At 37.9% G+C, this 18,003-nt stretch overlaps 1 protein-coding gene across 2 annotated transcripts in view; it reads left to right on the forward strand.

Annotated features, from left to right (window-relative positions):
• CDK19 (cyclin dependent kinase 19) overlaps positions 1–18,003 on the forward strand; it is a 126,370-nt gene that overhangs the window by 71,205 nt on the left and 37,162 nt on the right. The window lies entirely within an intron of this gene.

Consider the following 18,003-nt stretch of genomic DNA (forward strand, 5'->3'; position numbering starts at 1 on the left):
CTGTTGGAGAAAGTACTCTTGGGATGATGGGATTGGCTATGAGATTGGCCATGTCTGTCAGATTATTTCTGTTTGGACTCATTGCCCCTTCTGAGTAAGGCGACAAGGGTTGGCATCACGTTGTTGACGTGTTTATGTTACAGTAATAGAAATAAATGAAGCTTAAAAGTAGTATGTTAAAATCAATGAAGACAGCTAATGTAACAACATACGATCAAGAAAAATGAAAACACTGCATTTGTTCTTGTTCCTTGCCATCTTGCGCTTTCTGTTGTGCGTTTCCCTTCATTTGCAAGCATACTGTAGTTATTACTGCTCTACTAAGATGTTGCAATAACATTGCAGATTGTCTTGCATTTAAATTAAGCGTCTTCAATCAGTGATCCAGTAAGCTGCATTGACTAGTAAAGGATGTTAGTTTACTCCTCAGTTCTGATACGTGTGAACCTTGTCAAAGGAACTGGCTCTGCTGCAGAAAATGGCTGATCAGCTGGTATTTCACTGATGGCTTATCTCAGGGTCTCTTTGTCTTCTCTGACCTCCATCCTTTCTCCTTTCTGGCTAATGTTTCAGAAATTATTAGCCTCACTGTAGCTGTGATACCAAATACCACAGTTATGTCAGTTAAAGAAAATGAAGGAAATCCTTCATGCAGCTTGTCAAGTGGTCCTCTAGGGAACTGGTCATTAGGTCTTCAAATTTATCTTTATTGATGGTTATGGTAGTCTTTTAGTTGTATTTTCCTGAGTTTTATGTAAAAACAGCTTGGAAATAAATTTTCAAGGCATTTTAATAAATACAGGAACAAACCTTCTGCACATCTAGAAAACTGGTAAAAGTATTTACAATTTTCTTTCACCTATTAACAGTGAAGCTGCAAACATTTCCAGACAAGAAGGGCTTGTCATAGTGCAAGTAGTCAGTCTTAAATGCATGCAGTTCTCTGTATACGAAACCCCTGTACTGACAGGATTTCTTTAACTGTTCTTTATCGTCTCTGTTGTTCTCCTGCCTTCTGGAAGCCAAAGCCCATGTGAATACATGACAGGCATTTTGACAGACGCCCATTCCACTTTGTTCAGCACCTCAGTGGTGTTAGAGCACAAGTCGCTGTTACCTTCTGTTTTCCTTTCAGTGGCGTGTAGAAGCACTTCCCCAGCAGTTCAGTAACCTTCCTGTGCTGCTTTGTAAAGTACTAAAAAACAGTGTGGAAATTCTTTTATTCTATTTAAGTAAGCTGATGGCATCTGAAAAAAGGTTTTTATATTGGGATTATGTATTTGCATTCTCAAACAACCCCTCCATCTCACCTTCAAGCTAGTCCCCCTCTGTGATGCTTTGGTTCCTTCTGCCATAATAAACTTTGAATATAAATTTTGGTTGGGTTTGTATCACTTCTGTGTTTTTTATGTTGAAGAAGGAGGGAGGGGACAGGGGACACAGACCAAAACCACCGAAAACCCAAACACCACTCCCCTCCTCCCTCCCTTTCCCCTTAAAATAGTAATGAAAATGAAGTAAGATGGTACTAAAAATTTCTGCTTGCTTATTCTGCTAGCTTAAATATTGAGCCCAAGTAGTTCTGTAGACAGTATTTTGCATTCCTGAAATTCCCCTTGGAATGGGGGATTTTCAGCTACTCGAGCCATTTTGTCTCGCGCTGTAATTGCTGCCAAAGAGTGGGTTTTTCAGAAATGTCTTCTGTTCTACATTTTTCTTTAAGCCATGGAACATGCTTGTACATTTTTACTTTGATTTGCCTTTCATATAGTTACTTTTGATCTAACAGTTGTGGATGATGATTGTTAGAATTATGAATTAAGTGCAAACACCAGTAGGTTACATTTTAATGAGGTGATATTGGCTTCTTATGCTATCAAAATTATTTTTGTGGCTGTTGAACTGTATGATCTTTGCCAGCTCATCTGAAATCAACTCTCTTGAATGGGATGTTAACTTTGGTTTTGCTTCTTGAAATTCAGGATGTGAATTCCAGTCTCAGCCCTAAAACGGATTGCTTGTCAAGTAAATATTCATTTGGATTCTTGATAGTTAAACCCGAAAGAATTGCAGACCCATCTATGTATTGGGTAATGTGTGTGCTTAAAATTCTGGTTATCTGGATAGTTTAATAATTTTGCAGTAGCTTCTTACTAATTTTACTGTCAGCAAATGCGTGTGCTGTGGCTGGTTGACTGCCGCTGTCTGCTAGGATGCAGGATTTTCTTGGAAGCTTATTTCTCTGTGTGTGTCTCCTTGCTTTGGTAGGGAGCTGCAGTTCTTTGGTGCAAACTTCTGTAGAGGTATGGGAAGGGCTTACAGTAGCAGTGAACATTTTAGGGGACCTAAAAGTCATCTTTTCTATGTGACATAAAAATACCTGAGTGTATATGGCAAGTGGACTGTTAAGTTTGAAAAAAAAATGTTAAATTGAGCTGGTTTTATTTTATCATGTTTTCAAGCTGTTTCTCCTCCTGCAGTGTGGACGTTTTGATGCTTATTTTATTCTTATCTATAGGGTTATATATCCCTTTATGATCTATAGTTTACTGAAGTGCTGATCCCACAGTTCTGCTCACTTATGACTTTTTTTTTTGCTTCACTGGAAAAATTCTTGATGCTAATCTCTCTCTTCAGGATGGCGAACATGGGAACACTCTGCAAAGTCTGCATTAACTGTTGAAATAGATTAACTAAGTTATGTTCAACTTCTTTGTGGCTATTCTGAGTGGTCTGAAAACTGAGTTATGCTCAGTTCAACTGTGCCAGTGTGAAATGGTGCTGTCTTAGACCGTCCAGCCCTCTGCTGCACTGGAGGTGGTGGTGCTGGGTACCACGCAGTCAGTGATGCACGTGTGCTCCTCCGCTGCAACTGTCCCAGCCCGTGGTCCCAGTGCTAACTTTTGCCCTTGACAAAGGACTGTTTATTCCTGCTGAGGTGCTACAGTGGACTGGAGGGCCGCAGCAGAGGGGCATGTTCACTGCAACAGTCTGCTGTCTGGGTGATTATCTCCAGCAGAGAGACAGCGTGGACTGCTAGAGGCAGTAACGTTTGAAACTGTACAGCTGTTTTTCTTGGTGCACACGACTTGGAACCCTTCTTCAGTATTTAGGTAGTTTTAATTTAATTTAGTAGAAAAACTTAAACTAAAGTGGAGGGTATGGCTACATTAACAAGTTACAGCAAGGCAGTCTAGGGTGTGGGTTTACTCTGCATTAGTTGCTCTGTAGTAACTGCTCACCTGCATGTTTTTATCCTGCAGAAAATGCGTAGTCCTTTGATATCTCGCTCCTTAATGAAAGTACAATAAAATTGCCTAATGTACCATCATTAAAACTGGACAGCTACTGCCTTAATTTCCAAGTGCCTTATATTGTTTCTGAGGATGATTTAATGAAAATGCTGGTAACCAAATGTCAATATAATAATGACTGTATGTTTGTCTTTTGTGATTGTTTTTCTAACTGGTACCCATATGTTGAGCTTGTAGAACAATTCAACCTTTTGGGTACAGTCCTCTACAGCGCATATCTAGTTTAGTCTTTAGTATGCAAGCACTGCTTCAGTCTTACAAAAAATTGTGTTCAGAATTCAGGGTGGGGTGTGTGTGTGAGTACCTCTTTTCATCTTCTTAATATCAGATTTCAAGTTGTCAAATGAGTTCATAGCTTTCGGATTTTTAATAGTAGGGTCATTACAGCCATTAAATCTGTTAAAGCTATTATTGCCTCTAATAAAGCTTCCCTAGACTTTCATCCTGGTCCTAAGTTTGTAACGTGGCTATTTTCAGAATGGATATTGCAGCTATAGAGAAGAATTTCAGCTGATGGGCATAGCATATACAAAACATGGGACAGACTACCAGGGTGTGGATAGTGCTCTAGTGGTGTGTTCTGAAAGCTAGGGATTTTTTGTTGCACAGTAGGCTTTTCAAAAGTCATAATCTGGCTTTGAGGGACAAGAGTTGAGTGCCTAGCCTATATATGCAGTTTGAAAAAAAGAAACTAAAAATTCCCACAGGGTGTTTTATTTGCATTCTAAGCACTTGATGTTTTGTGAGAATGTCCAAGGACTCATTGGCAGCATCAACACTGAGGTAAATCATAAACCTTGAGCACTAAAAAAACAGATGTTTTTCCTAGTAAACTGGGGCCAATTTGCTGTAGCAAGGACAATCATGTCTTTCTTTGAAAAATGTACTGTGTGTTTGGAGTTGTTTAATGTAAAAAAAAAAAAAAAAAAACCCCAAAAAACCCAACAAACAAAAAAACACCCCAAAAAATTAGGACAGCTTGACCTGCCGCACTTTAACATGCTCATGTTTTTGGCATGAATCACAGCACATTTCTCATGAGTTTGGCGGTATCTCACAGCCACTGCATGTCTGTGCAGGTTGTTTTTAATTTTTTGAAAGGGCATAATGGTTGAATGGAAAAATATTGTAATTAGTTCTGAACTATTTCAGATTTTGTTTTCAGCACGTAGAGCCTTCTTCACAACTCTTCTTCTCTGTTTTCTTTCTTGATGCAAATCTTTCATTTGCTTCCAGCTTCCTGCTCCTCTGCCCACGTTCCTGTATCTGTTGATCTGCCTTTTCCCACCTCTAACATTACTCATATAACCTTGACTCAGCTTTGACTTTCCTGAAATACTCCTCTTTCTTCATCTTCACAACCTTAATTACTGCTCCTCCTTTTGGTCTTTGCAACTTCAAGCCCTGCAGTGGCTGGTACAGGTACAATGTTTCATACCTTGACCAACACGGGGGTACGCTCACGCATTCCAGGTGGAGTGACCCTCCTTTATTTTAGGTTCTCATTAAAAGTACCAATATCTCATTTAAAAACTTCATAGCCTTATTAAAACTGAAGGGTCTCTAGATGCTGAAATTGGTAATGGTCCCTACTGTGATGGTTCTGCGTCAGAAAAGATGTTGAGACCAGCTTCTCTAAGGCTTTTGTTCTCGTTAAAAGTACCAATCTCATTTAAAAACTTCATAGACTCATTAAAACTGAAGGGTCTAGATGCTGAAATTGGTAACGGTCCCTGCTGTGGTGGTTCTGCCTCAGAAAGATGTTGAGACCACCTTTTCTGAGACTTTTGCCTCCCAAAACAGCTTGTATGTACCAAATCTTCTTTGCCTACGCCTTCTAGCTTTTAACTTCTATTAGCAGCTTTAAGAATGAATAGTGTGATCATGTTCATGTATTTTTAAGCTGCTACAGTCTGTAGTTCTGACATGCCTTAGTCTATATCTAATTCTTGTAAAGCATTTGGAGATTATCCTTTACAAAATAAAAAAGGATTTTATCTATTTTGTCTTTGGCAGGCTTCTTTTTTTTTTTTTTTTTAAACAGTAGGTAACTTTTTGTTCTTACACTTCAAAAATATAAAACCAAAAACCAACAACAACAAAAACAAACATTTAACTTTCCAGAAATGTTTGTGTTATTTATATTATTGGAAGCATATGTATTACTGACTACATAGGTGATCCCATATCATGATTAATTCACTTGCAGTTATTTTGCAAGGCAAGTTAGTAATGTGACCAAAAATCTTCAACTGCAGACTTCAGTCCAGAATAATCCTCAATTGGCGATTGATTGAAAAAGCTTTTAATGGTGCTGAAAACTGGCTGTAGGCATTCGAAGTCAGTAACTAATTAACTCTTCCACGTGGTATTAGATACAGTACAGCAACTTCAATTCAGTGTGTAAGAGGAGTCTTGATACTTACTATAGAACTACTAAAAAAATGATGCAATTAACTCGAGACATAAACAAGTTAATAAATAAATGATAATGTGTTAGGTTAAATTTTTCTAAGATGACTTAATGACTTTTTCGGTTTTGGGTTGCATATGTCATTTGGAAGAGCCTAATCTTCAAAAGCAGTTAATGATCAGACTCCCACACCTTGTCTTAGGTTGGCTACCTAAAATATTTAAGCACCACCTGTTTATATTCTGCCAAGAACTGCTTTTTTGTTTGCATTAATGAGGACAAGTAATAATAATACCTAATGTATTTGTTCATGAAAGCATGTGTTAACATAATTTCTTTCGATGCATTTTTATTAATTAGTAAAATAAAAATGAAGATACTAGCAATATACTGCAAAAACAAATGTCTACAATCTGAAATGCCATGTTATAGCAGTACATTACACGAAGTATTGTAAAATAAATTACTGAATGTACTTATTTAAAAAAAAAAAAATTCTTGTACACTTCTGAAGAAATTACTGGTTTCTTGTGTACATTATTCTGGCCTGGTTGCCTTCATTCGTTGATGGAAAGGAGGGAGCAATGTTCACAGCTTTAACATGACGGTGTTGTGGAGTTAAGAATCTCTCTTAGTTGTGTCCCCTATACTTTTTCTATCACAGTGTCTGCAGAATCTTTATTTGAAATTTTGGAGGTGCTGGTTTGAACTGAATGGCTGCGAAGTATTTTGCAGAAAGAAAGACTCTTCTGGATAATGAAATGATGTTTTTCTGAGTGAAAACCTGGAAACAGTAGAAGCAGTTATGGGTAGGGAAAAATACTTCTGGTGCCCAAGATGGCAGGGTACCTAACAGCACTTGCAGCCTTTGCTTCCAACTTGTCTTAGGCTGTATGGTTGACCCTAAAACACAAATTACAAATGCCATTCTACAAAGTGAAACTGTTTTATGTTAACAAAAAAAAAAATATAATTGAAAAATTAGTGTTTATCCCGCTGTGTAAATACTGTGGTATCTGAGAAACGAAAAGATTCCTCTTTTCCAAGGCAAGCAAACTTAACTGTCTTGGACTGTACTAAATACATGCAGCAGCTAAGTAACCTGAATAAATGCTTAAGACTCTTAAAAGATAATTTGTGGTCTCCATAACTTTTTAATTGGCATATTAAATCTTAACTTTAAATAGCTTCTCTTTTCTTGAACCAAGTTCAGGTTTTTAATCTCTGTCCTCAAAGCCAATTCTTTCCCTATTGCTCATATACCTTTCCCAGCCTCCATGAGCTATACCCGTGGCTGCAGACACTTTCCTTGCTCTCTGTCCCTTCCTCCTGCATCTCTGTTGTTTTATGGGTTGGTCTCTGCTTGAAAGAACCTCTCTGCTTACTGTTCTCCAAGTTCTCTCCATCCTTGACACCAAACCCCTGCGCCCCATTTTTGCAGTTGCTGTTTCTTCCCTACGCAATGTGCACTGCTCTGGGTTCACTCTTGTGCCCTGTTGCTGCACTGGCATATCTCAGACTGGAGCTTTCCAAAGCAGGAGCCATTTATTCAGTACTCTACCCATTGTGTCCTTTGTGTACAAGAAGGGTTGCATAAATGAACAATAAAATGCTTGAGTTGGGTGGTTGTGTAGGCAGTGTTCACTCATGTTTCGAATAGCAGTATTCTAGACCTATACCTTTCAGTTGTTCATGGTTGTTAACAAAAGCACATTATGGATTGAGATTGTTTATGCTTGTTCCTGCCTGGTCTGTTAGAAAATTATTTTAAATTGGTTCTGTGTAAGCACAGTAGCCTTTACTTTATCTGAAGAATTGTCTTGATGAGAAGGTTTCAAATTTTTTTTGAGGTGCTGATAATTCTGAATTATTGTTGATTTAAGCATTAGGTCTTCAATTCTTCAGTCAGATCTAGACCATATAGACCTTTATTGTCAGCCTGAGCTGTTGCTGCAGTGAAGATTGGAGTTTATACTACAGAAGGAATACCATAAAAATTTGAATGCCAGCTGAACATTCAGGCTCCTTTTCATAGTATTTATGGATGAAATGAGCAGAAAGGGAATGCAGCATTCTTCTAAATTTTACAGAGGGTGCATACATTAAAAATACTTTGTACTGAGAAACATAAAATCATAATTAATGTAAAACATGCAGATGTGCTACTTAATATTTCAATCTCATATGTATGTAGGAGTATCTGAAACTGGCAGGTAACATATGAATCTCAGGCTTCAGAAAACAAGTAGAAATCTTGTAACTTACAAGTCTATCTGTAAAAATTTAGTTACCTTGGCCTAACTTTTTCTTCTACACGAAAATAGCCTAAAAAGACTAAAGCAGATCATCATATTGTGTTGGCCTTTTACTAACACTGTAGTGTTGAAATCTAATACTGAAGACTGGTGTAACAGTGTATCCAAAAATGTTTTGCTGTGTCTCATTAGGTTCACCACGTCATAAAATCTCATTAATGCGTTTTAATCGACAGAAACCATTGCAGCCCAGCCATGACGGAGCACCTTGAGCACAAGAGCAAGCTGTTGGTGCAGGGGCAGAGCACACCAGCTACTGAGGAGGCCTGTTTTGTGGGGCACAGTTGTGGAGCTGTGGGCTGCGTGATGCTGGACAGCTCTTGAGATGGTGTGGAGGTTCTGCTCTCCTTTAAGTTCTGGTTAATGTTGTGAAACACTTGCACTTTTAAATAACTGAAAATGAAATTAAGCATTTGTTGCCACAGTTGTAGCATGCCGTAGGCAGACCACAATTACTCTGTAGCTGCTTGTTCAGATGGAGACACCCTGAGACAACCTCCAAGGGGAAACTAGGAGAATCCATTTTCTTCAACTTTGTAAGTCGGTCTGAAATACAACTGTTGCTAGAGAAGCTGGCCATTGGTGCTTGGCTCCTTAAAAATCAGCACCTGAGTGGGCCTCAGGATCCCCCATAAGTCAGAAAACCGAGAAGTGGGGGAGTAGCTTCAGCGTGAACTCACTGAGAGATGGAGAGAGATTTAATCCAGTGCCTGAGGTGAACACAGTGGTTCTGCGTTCATAACTAGGGAAAGAGTTTCTATTAGGATGGATTTTAAAAGATATGTTTTGCTTATCTTTGTTCATAATGAACATGTCAGCTGAGCAGTGGTACTTTGTCCATCTGTTTGCTTTGCAGTTCATAGTTGCTTTTTAGCACGACAAGCCACATGAGATTGTGCTGCCTCAACTGATACATTAGTAAGTTGTTTGGCACATGATAACTGGATGGTGAGTTTAAGACCTTACAGTCCAGTGGACTCTTAAATCCCAATTAGTATCGCTGTAGCTGTCAAGGCTTGTATTAGGGTGATAAAATTTCTTCCTGAAGTCTGAAAACTAATCTGCTGGACAAATCATGATGAAAAAGGGACATTTAACTTAGCCCTGCAAATACTGGAAGCTGCGAGCTTGCTTCAAGGAGATACTCTGAGAAAGACTATAGAAAGATTTGGGTTACATTGTAAATCACTGCTCTAGATTATTTCCACACAAAGGAAAAGTTGATGCTATAGCATAACAGGCATTTAAATTGATCATGTAGGGTCAGATTTTTTTAGTCTTTAGACTCAACATGAGAGGAGGAGGGAAGAAGAGATAGGATCTCACCTTTTTTTCCTTGAGATTGTAAGCATAGAAAAACAGCACATATGAAAAGTGGATAAAAAATGTAGCTTGATGCTACAAAGTAATGTATAATAAACTGACATGAGTTAATTAAACTACATGAAATATTATTAGACGTAAACCTTTAATTGCTAAAATCTTGTAAAAGTTTGTGTATTTATTACTTTTCTAAGTCTTGCCGGAAGTTTATATGCTAAAATAATAAAAAAAGATACATGTTCAGTAGCTCTGAGTCCCTTCAGCTATATTCCCATGTCCATGTGTAGACAAAAAGGGACTTGTAAGAGCTACTCGACATGGAAGTAACCTTTCTAGGTAACCATGATACCTTTTTTTTTTCTCCTCTGAAATTTACAATAAAGGACTTCCCATATTTCAAACTAATTCAGTCCGTCTAAGCTATCCAAGCAGAAGCTGGTGTGTAATGAAAATGGGTTACATTTATATCTCTTCATTTGGTATTATATTATTTATTGCAGTCAGAAAAGCTTTGTTAATTCTTTGACTCTACCAGACTCTCAGGGGAATGGAGGTATTGGAGTTCTACTGCCAAAGGTACTTCGTGAAAAGCAATTAACAAAATGTTTTATGACAGTGTCAGCAGTCTCACTTTCAGTCATTTGTCCTTTGATTGGATAGAGGCTTCATCCTCCTGTCTTAATAACCCTACTAAGCTAAGAGGAGTAGTCAGAATATTGTGTAAAACAAATACCGGGATTTGGCAGTGGTGGAATTTAGTGCTGCAACGGAAAGAATTACCAGATATAGCAATTGCAGTACCTAATTTTCATGCTGCTGTAGCAGAAATGAAGTAATACTGAGTTCCAACAGCTGGATCAGGTGAGAATCGCATCATCTTGTTTCCCCCTCCTTTCGGATTCTAGTCTGAAGCTTAGTACAGTCATAGGCTTTCTTATGTTAGTGTTCTGTCAGACTTACTGTCTCTCTGCTCTTGCCTTTAAAAAGGTGAAGAAAGTGATAGTGTTTGTAATGTTTCACACGTGGAAGTATCTCCTTAGTTTATTTGCCTTTCGGTAGTTATTCTGAGTAAAAACAATGTATGGTGAGTAATAAGGACTTGATGGGAACGATGCATAGCCTTTGCTTGACTGCAGTATATTGGGGCATTCAGGATGTCTCTTGGAGCCCCAGCAGAGAAAAAGTTTGACTGTACTTTTATGGAATGAAATTTATTTATCCATTTCCTCTTCGTAATACATTAAAAAGCGGAACATTCTTCCATATTATTTCTGAGGTCTTTGTTCTGTTCCCATACATGATGGGCTTGCACATCACTTAGAAGATGCTTAGAAATGGAGTAGCAGAGCTTGAGCAATCTGTCTTGTCCTATGCTATGCTTGATGCTCCCAAAGAGCTCAGACAAGGTCTAAAGACAAGGCCCTAGATAATTGCTGAGTAGCTTCATGAGTATTTTGCTGGAGTGTGTACTGCAGTGTGCTGAAAATCCCAGGGACAATGTGAATTCAGCGTATTAAATATTTGCTTTATGACATTTTATTTTTCATTGATAATTTATGATTATATTTTTCTCTTTGTTTCTGTCTTCTCCCTTCTTTGTCCTTCTCAAGGTTACATGTAACATTTTAAGTTCAAGTATGCTATTGCAGCACTAGCACCAGCAGAATGCTTTGGATAATGTTGCGTAGCAACACAAAATTTAATTTGTGTCAATGTTTTGGCATTCTCCTAATATGAGGGTTTTTCATTCTTTTCTTTTTCACTTGAACTGCATTGTCATTGATTCGGGTGAAGCCACTGGTACACTAGCACATTGTGAAGATTGTTATAATAGAAGCAATGCCCAGCATCCAAAGTTGTCTGGAGTTTTCATTTTTGTCTTGCAGTAATTTAATGCTCTGTCAGCCTTAAGAAGGCTGAAAGAAATGGCGTGTGAAAGGAGGATTGTTGCGTTTCTGAACTTTTATGTAACCCAGAATTATATTCTTCTCTTGTGATTACTTTTATTTCATATTCCCCTTTTGTTTGCAGTCAGTTTTCCAGCGACATTACTACAACTATATTATCCATTGATTAACAAGCTGGTAGAGTTCGGCGAATAGTCTTTTCCTGTTTCAACAACAATCAAACACCTTGAGTTTGTAAATTAAGTCTATTTTCTAGCAATTGCCTTAGAAACCATTGTTTCAAATAGTTTTTGGAGCAGAGCATTCTTACAAGGAACATGGATGTTTTGCCCACTTCTGGCCTCGGTAGAATTGAGGGGAGTGAATTGAAAGAATTAATGTCAGTTGAGGTGCATGCTTAATTACCTCTCAAGAGAGCATCCAACCTATGAAAAAATGAAGTAAACCAGAGAAATTAATATTCTACCTCACCACTGATTTCATTATTGTAAGGGTGGTTATATATAGACCATATAAGGGTGAGAGTAACTGAAGCCATAACACCTTGAACAGAATGTTCTGTGTGTGATTATATGTAATCTAGTTAACATGAAGGCCAGGGAGGGGAGGGCCTGTCTTTCCCATGGTGAAGTACATTTGTTCTAGACTCCAGAATTCTAGGCTGACACTGTTGTCTCAAATATGTGTTTCCAATGTTAAGCATATATCTATGTACCTCTTCAGCCACAGGTGCAATACAAACACAACAGGGTGATGGAGATAGCTTTGTGTGCGTAAACTGTACTGCCACTGCATTCACCAGCCTCCAGTGTTTCCAGAGTGGACTTTTAACTGCCTAAGGGGGGCTGTAGAGAAGATGAAATGTGCAGAGGAAGGAGAAGGGGGAACAGACACACGATTCAACAAGAGATGTTTTATTAGGTGATGGGAAACTTATTTTTCATCAGCCAGTGCCAGGGAATGCCCACCAGGAAGGCTGAGGAACCACCGTCCTTGGAGAATTATGCTCCCTTGATTATGACTGTCAGCAACCTGATGCAGCTTCAAAGTTGGCTCTAACTTTGAAGTTGGCCCTGTTATGAGCAGGATTGGCATGAGATGACCTCCAGACGTCTTGTCCATCCCAAAGCATTGTATGATTTTGTCTAATCCTCCAGGTAAGTATCCAGATACATGGGCTGTTTTAAATCAATCTGTAACGAAGCCTGCAGAGTCAAATCTTTGCTGTGGTAGGCTAGGTAACCTTAAGTTTATTTCAGGGACTTTTTTTTAAATGTGTGCATATCTGTGGTTGCACTATCAACATAGTTTTAGTATTTCTGCATTCTTCTGCTTTTTGTGCAGAGAAAAGTTTTATAAAAATACATAAACATGAAAAGATTTCTTGGATAGCTAGCTTCGATATGAAAACAGTACGTTTCCCCTCTCAACATGTAACGGATACAGGCAAGGAATGTGTTTAACCAAAATCTTTATCTAAGGCATTCCAAAGAAATATTTCAGATATTTTACACGCAGTTTGTTCCTACTTCTAGCTAGTGATACTTTTTACCATCAGTCTCAGAGCTTGCGGTAAATTCTGTACTTCTAGTTGCTATTAGAGTTTCTGTTATCTGGAATTAACGACTATTTTGACCGTATCATTTCAGCAGCTATGAAATACATACGTCTGTAATGTAATCCGACAGCATGTTTTATGATTGAATATCCAGTTTCTATCTCTCAGAACTATGCAAAAGATTTTTTTTTGTCCCTCTCAAATAGCGGCACATGTCTTTATCAGTATCAAATAGCGGCTTGCATGTCTTTATCAGTTCTTTATGTGCTTCATTTTGAAATTATAAGATGCAAGAATGGAGCTAAAACTAAATGTTACCATGTATATATTATTACCATATTAATAACTATGTTTGAATGCATTAGTTTCCTCCATGCTATGAGTACATTTTCAATTGTTTTTATTGTCACAAATGTTCCTCTAATGATAATCAAGTATGTTTTTGAAACCTTTTTAGGATAACAGTCTGGTGACGCTTAGTTGTAAAATTTTATGCATACACACTTGTTTGTATTTTCATTTTTTTATTGCATAGTAACTTTTGGACTGATATTTTATTTTTAATTTGCCTATAAAGGCCTTCTGTGATAGTCTTTGCTTTCTGTGTTGTCATATATTTACTTAATGTGTTTGCTTCTGATTTTTTTCCCTCCTTTTTAGATATAAACAAGTTTTGAGTTCAGTTGAATGATCTACCACTTCAAAGCATTTTGCATTCCTTGTGATTTTGCTGCCCTTTTAGTTCATGCACTGTAGTGATCAGCTTTATTTGATAATATCTGTAGAAACGTTACTGAGTTGAATGGAATGATAAGTATCTTGATGGGCTTTGTTAATGATACTGCTTTGCAAGGTCAATCATATCAACAGAGTAGAGAAACAGTGGAAGTAAACTGTATGGATTACAAGGGTAGGCAAAAAATACAATGGGATAGGGTGTGATTTTTTGAAGATTAAGGATAACAGCTGACAAAAAAATAAGTTGAAAGTGATTCTGTGTAATCAGAACAGTGACTCTTAATGTGAGTTCACAGTGTATAAGGCTAACAGTTTTTCCTATATGTATTTCAATATATGGAAGGTAATTAAAATGCAAATTATAATGATTTGGAGGTTTGCAGTGCATAATAAAATCTTCTAAGAACCATTTATTTTTTAAACCCTACATAAATTAGATGAAATCTTATCCAAAAACGTTGATACCAGTGTGCCAGTATACTGATCTGAAAACAATGTCTGAGTTTGAACAGTGTTCATCTAAGGCAGGGAAGTTCCTACATTTCCTTGCAGGTGAGAACAACAAAAGCTTTGTTTGCAAATTTCTCTGAACAATCTGCAGCTTCCTCCTAATCCTGAACCTGAAGGCTCAGTGGTCTTTTGAGTAGTGCCTGTGGAGTGGAACACTGTCGTCTTACCTAGGACCTTTGTCATTTGCAGAGCAGTGTGCTAAAAGCTAAGGTAGAATCACCACTGCTCTTGTTTTGGCTTGTGAAATGAGAAGTGCATCTATGTACCAACACTGTGCTGTTTACAATTGCTTTTTTGAAATAATTGAGACTTGAAAAGACCTCATCACAAGCCAGTTTCTTTAATTGTGGAGGGAGCTTTTATCTGGAAGACTTTCAATCTCTTTTACAATAGAAGCCTCCTAATTTCAGATTATTCTTTGTCCAGTGATACATTCCAAACAGGAAACACATTTGTTTGGATATAAACAATAAAGAATGGTGTATGGAAAGTGGTATGTCCCTATGGTCATTTTCTCACAGGACTGTAATTCTGCACCAAATCTCTGAAGAATTGTGTCACCACTGTACTTAAGGAGATAACAACAATTACCATTAAAACTAAAGTATTGCCATCTATTGTTAGACTATTTTTCCTGTTTTGACCCATTATGCTCTTTCAAGACCATAGATGGTTTCTTTTTGTTCCCCATTTCTTCTAATCTACTGCCTAAATATAGGAAGCATATTGATTAAGATAACATGGATGTCCGTATGAGTCCCATTCATGACACTTATTCATGAAAACATACTTCTTAGCCCAACACTTTCATTTCTCTCCCACCAAGATCTGTTAATTGCTCTATTCCCACTCTCCTGCGGATATAGAAAAGTAAATACTATTATCCGTGCATATTATTTGTAAAGAAACCATTATCAACTACATCCCTTTTTGCAGATATTTCGGATTTTTGCTCCAGTTGTTTGTTGCTATTGACCTTGCTCTTTTTGCAAATGTTCTTTAGGCAGTACATCCTCAACTGTATTTCTCAGCAGGGATTTGTCTCTTCATTTTTATAGCTGATCTTAAGTGTGAGATTTCTGACTCTTACTGTTTCTGTTGTTTCTATAGTAACTAGATAGGTAAAGATGCAGCATCATCCCTTTGCTTCACAGCTGGTGTTTTGTGTTCTCAGAAAAGGGGTAGTTTGAGGAAAATAGGGTATTAATTAGGATGTAACTGGTTCAGAAGTGTAATTCATGTTGAGTTACCTCACCCTTTACTGAAGAGTTATTTAATGATTTTAAGCAGGGCATCTCAAACTTTCTTGAATAAAATTCTGTCCTCTCGGAGACAGATATTATTTACTCTGTGTCAGGTTTTGGTCTCTTAGCTGCTTGGGCCTTCATGGTTTTTTCCTCCTAAAAATTCCATTTTCTTTGTGACATGAACAGCAGTAGGATTTGTTTCAGGAACTAGACAGGTGCTTATCACCTGCATGTAGCCTGAACATACATGAAGTACAGGGCTTTTTAATTTCTCTTATTCCCACTTTTTAATCTGTTTTTTGCAGCTGTATAGTGACTATATTATACTAGACTGTAGTTCTATAGTAGACTATTAAGTGACCATCTCAGAGTAAAATGTTTTGATACTTAAACTGCTATATATCCAGAGATTAGACTAACATGTTCTCCCTTCTCCAAAAAGCAGAAGTTATTTGCATTCCCCTTAGCAGTTCTCTCTCTTACCTCATGATGGAAACATTCATTACTTACTTCCTTGAGGATCTCTCACGCCAAATTAATCCCTTTGAAATAACCCAAGATCTTTCCTCCATACCTGGGCACCTGAAGTTCTTCTACTCTGCCTTGGTGCCACTTGTTCAGCCAAGCACTCCAGATCCATGAGGGCTGGGTTGCTCTCAGTGTGGCTTGTGTATCATGAGGACTCTGGGGAGATGAGGAGTTTTACTTTACAGTATGTAACCTACTATTATATAAAATAACCACACATGAAAAAAAATACCGATGTTTTAAGCTGCCCTGAAACTGTTTATTTTCATTAAGTAAAAATTCATGGGTACATGAGCTGGATAACGTTTGTCTCATCTCAGAAGGATGGGTCCTATCAGGTTAGTGTTACTCTTAACTGGTTCAGCGTACATACAGTTAAAAATGCTTTCCTAACCAGAACAGCTCTGATTAGCAAGAGGAATTTGGAAAGTTCTTACCTTTTTAGTAGCCGATAACTAAGTGGTTTCTTTGCTCTAGTGGAAAACAAGGAGTTCAGATATTTTCTCCTTCTGACTTAAGGAACAAGTTTGAACCAAGACTTCTCACCTTCCAGGAAGCCGCCATGGTGCAAGCTGTTATTGAGACAACAGCCTGCGGGTCAGTGAGGATCCCGCAGGCACCAGGATGCCATCTGTAAAATGCCTGTCATCTCCACATTGGTGGTGGTACCTCAGGAGAAGCACTTGCTCTTTTGGAAACAAGATTAAGTTTTCAATTGTTTCCCACTTTATTCCTTCTCTGTTTTCCCTCCCTCTTTTCCTTGCCATGACTCTCTCAAATGGAGAGATTCACAAGAGCTAATGAACATGAAATCTGGTAAGTTTATAAATTAGCGTGCTTCTCTGCAGCTTTCTGAACAGGGTTCTGATCCTCAGTGGATTACATATTTAAATTTTAAGTGGAACAACATCTTTTTAAAACATTCTGATGTAAAAATACATCAATGGACAAGTCCCTTTCTTTCCATAGATTCCAGTCTAGTGTATCCCCGTATGTATAGAGCCACTAAGTTGCTTAGGGATTCAGTGTCTTTGTGAGGCTAAGGGAGCTGAGACTGTTCAGGCTCAAGAGGAGAAGGCTTAGAGAGGATCTTGCCAATGTGTATGCATACCTGATAAGCGGGAGTGAAGAAAACTGAGCCAGACTCTTCTCAATGCTATCCAGTGACATTTTGAGAGGGAATGGGTGTAAATCAGATGTATGAAGAAACTGTTTTTCACTGTGAGGGTGGTCAGACACTGGGATGGTGTTGAGAATTATCCTGAGATTAAAAAAGGAGGAATAAAAGACGCAATGGCATCTGGAAAGAGACGCTGTGACTGGAGCCAGGGAAGAAGCAGTGTCTAGCACTGGGGGTGAGGTGGGAAGGAGAAAGAAGAGTGGTTTTGGTTTCTGGTTGGTTTTCCTCTTTAAAAACGCTAAGGATTTGTAATTTTGAGCCAAATTATGTTTGTGCGTCTAATTTCAGGTAAATAGTGGCAAGCATTAGGAACTTAGAAATGGAGATTATGGTGTTGGCTTTCTGGACATCTCTCTTAGATTCTTGAACAACTCCTGCTCAAGCAGACCTGTTCAGGCATTAGTGATTTTAAATATAATTAATCTTCAGATGAACCTTCCAAAAAGTCTGCTTTGAATGCATCTCTTCATTCAAATCACTTAATGTTTTCAAACTTGATTACTTTTTTACAGCTGTTAATACAATAGGGGAAAAGGTTCCAAGGAATGACTATTGATGTCTGAGGGAGCCTAGGTCCTAATTGCAGAACAATTGCTGTGATGTCATGTGCAGATTTTATATGGTGTTCACAAGTGGCTGCTTGTGAACAACTCCAGATCACATAAAATGGCTATAAAGGTTTTGTTCTACTTGTAAAGCTGTTATCTACACTGTCAAAAGCTTGTGGATATAGCTGTCTGTGCATACTCCTGTTTTAAGTGAATTCTCATAGCATGAAATCAACTTTGTGGAAAAAAGCAGTTTTGCCAATGTGATTTTAATCATTCATACACCAAAACCAAGCACAGCTCCGAAAATGTAGCTATATATGATGATAACAAAAGCAACTCTCGTCTGTGCATTTGAATACCAAGATTTGGCATAATTTTCAATACGTTATATGAGCAAAAGTAGTTCTTGCCGGATCACT

The sequence above is a fragment of the Strigops habroptila genome, chromosome 6 (assembly GCF_004027225.2).
Source record: "Strigops habroptila isolate Jane chromosome 6, bStrHab1.2.pri, whole genome shotgun sequence".
Classification (NCBI taxonomy): domain Eukaryota; kingdom Metazoa; phylum Chordata; class Aves; order Psittaciformes; family Psittacidae; genus Strigops; species Strigops habroptila.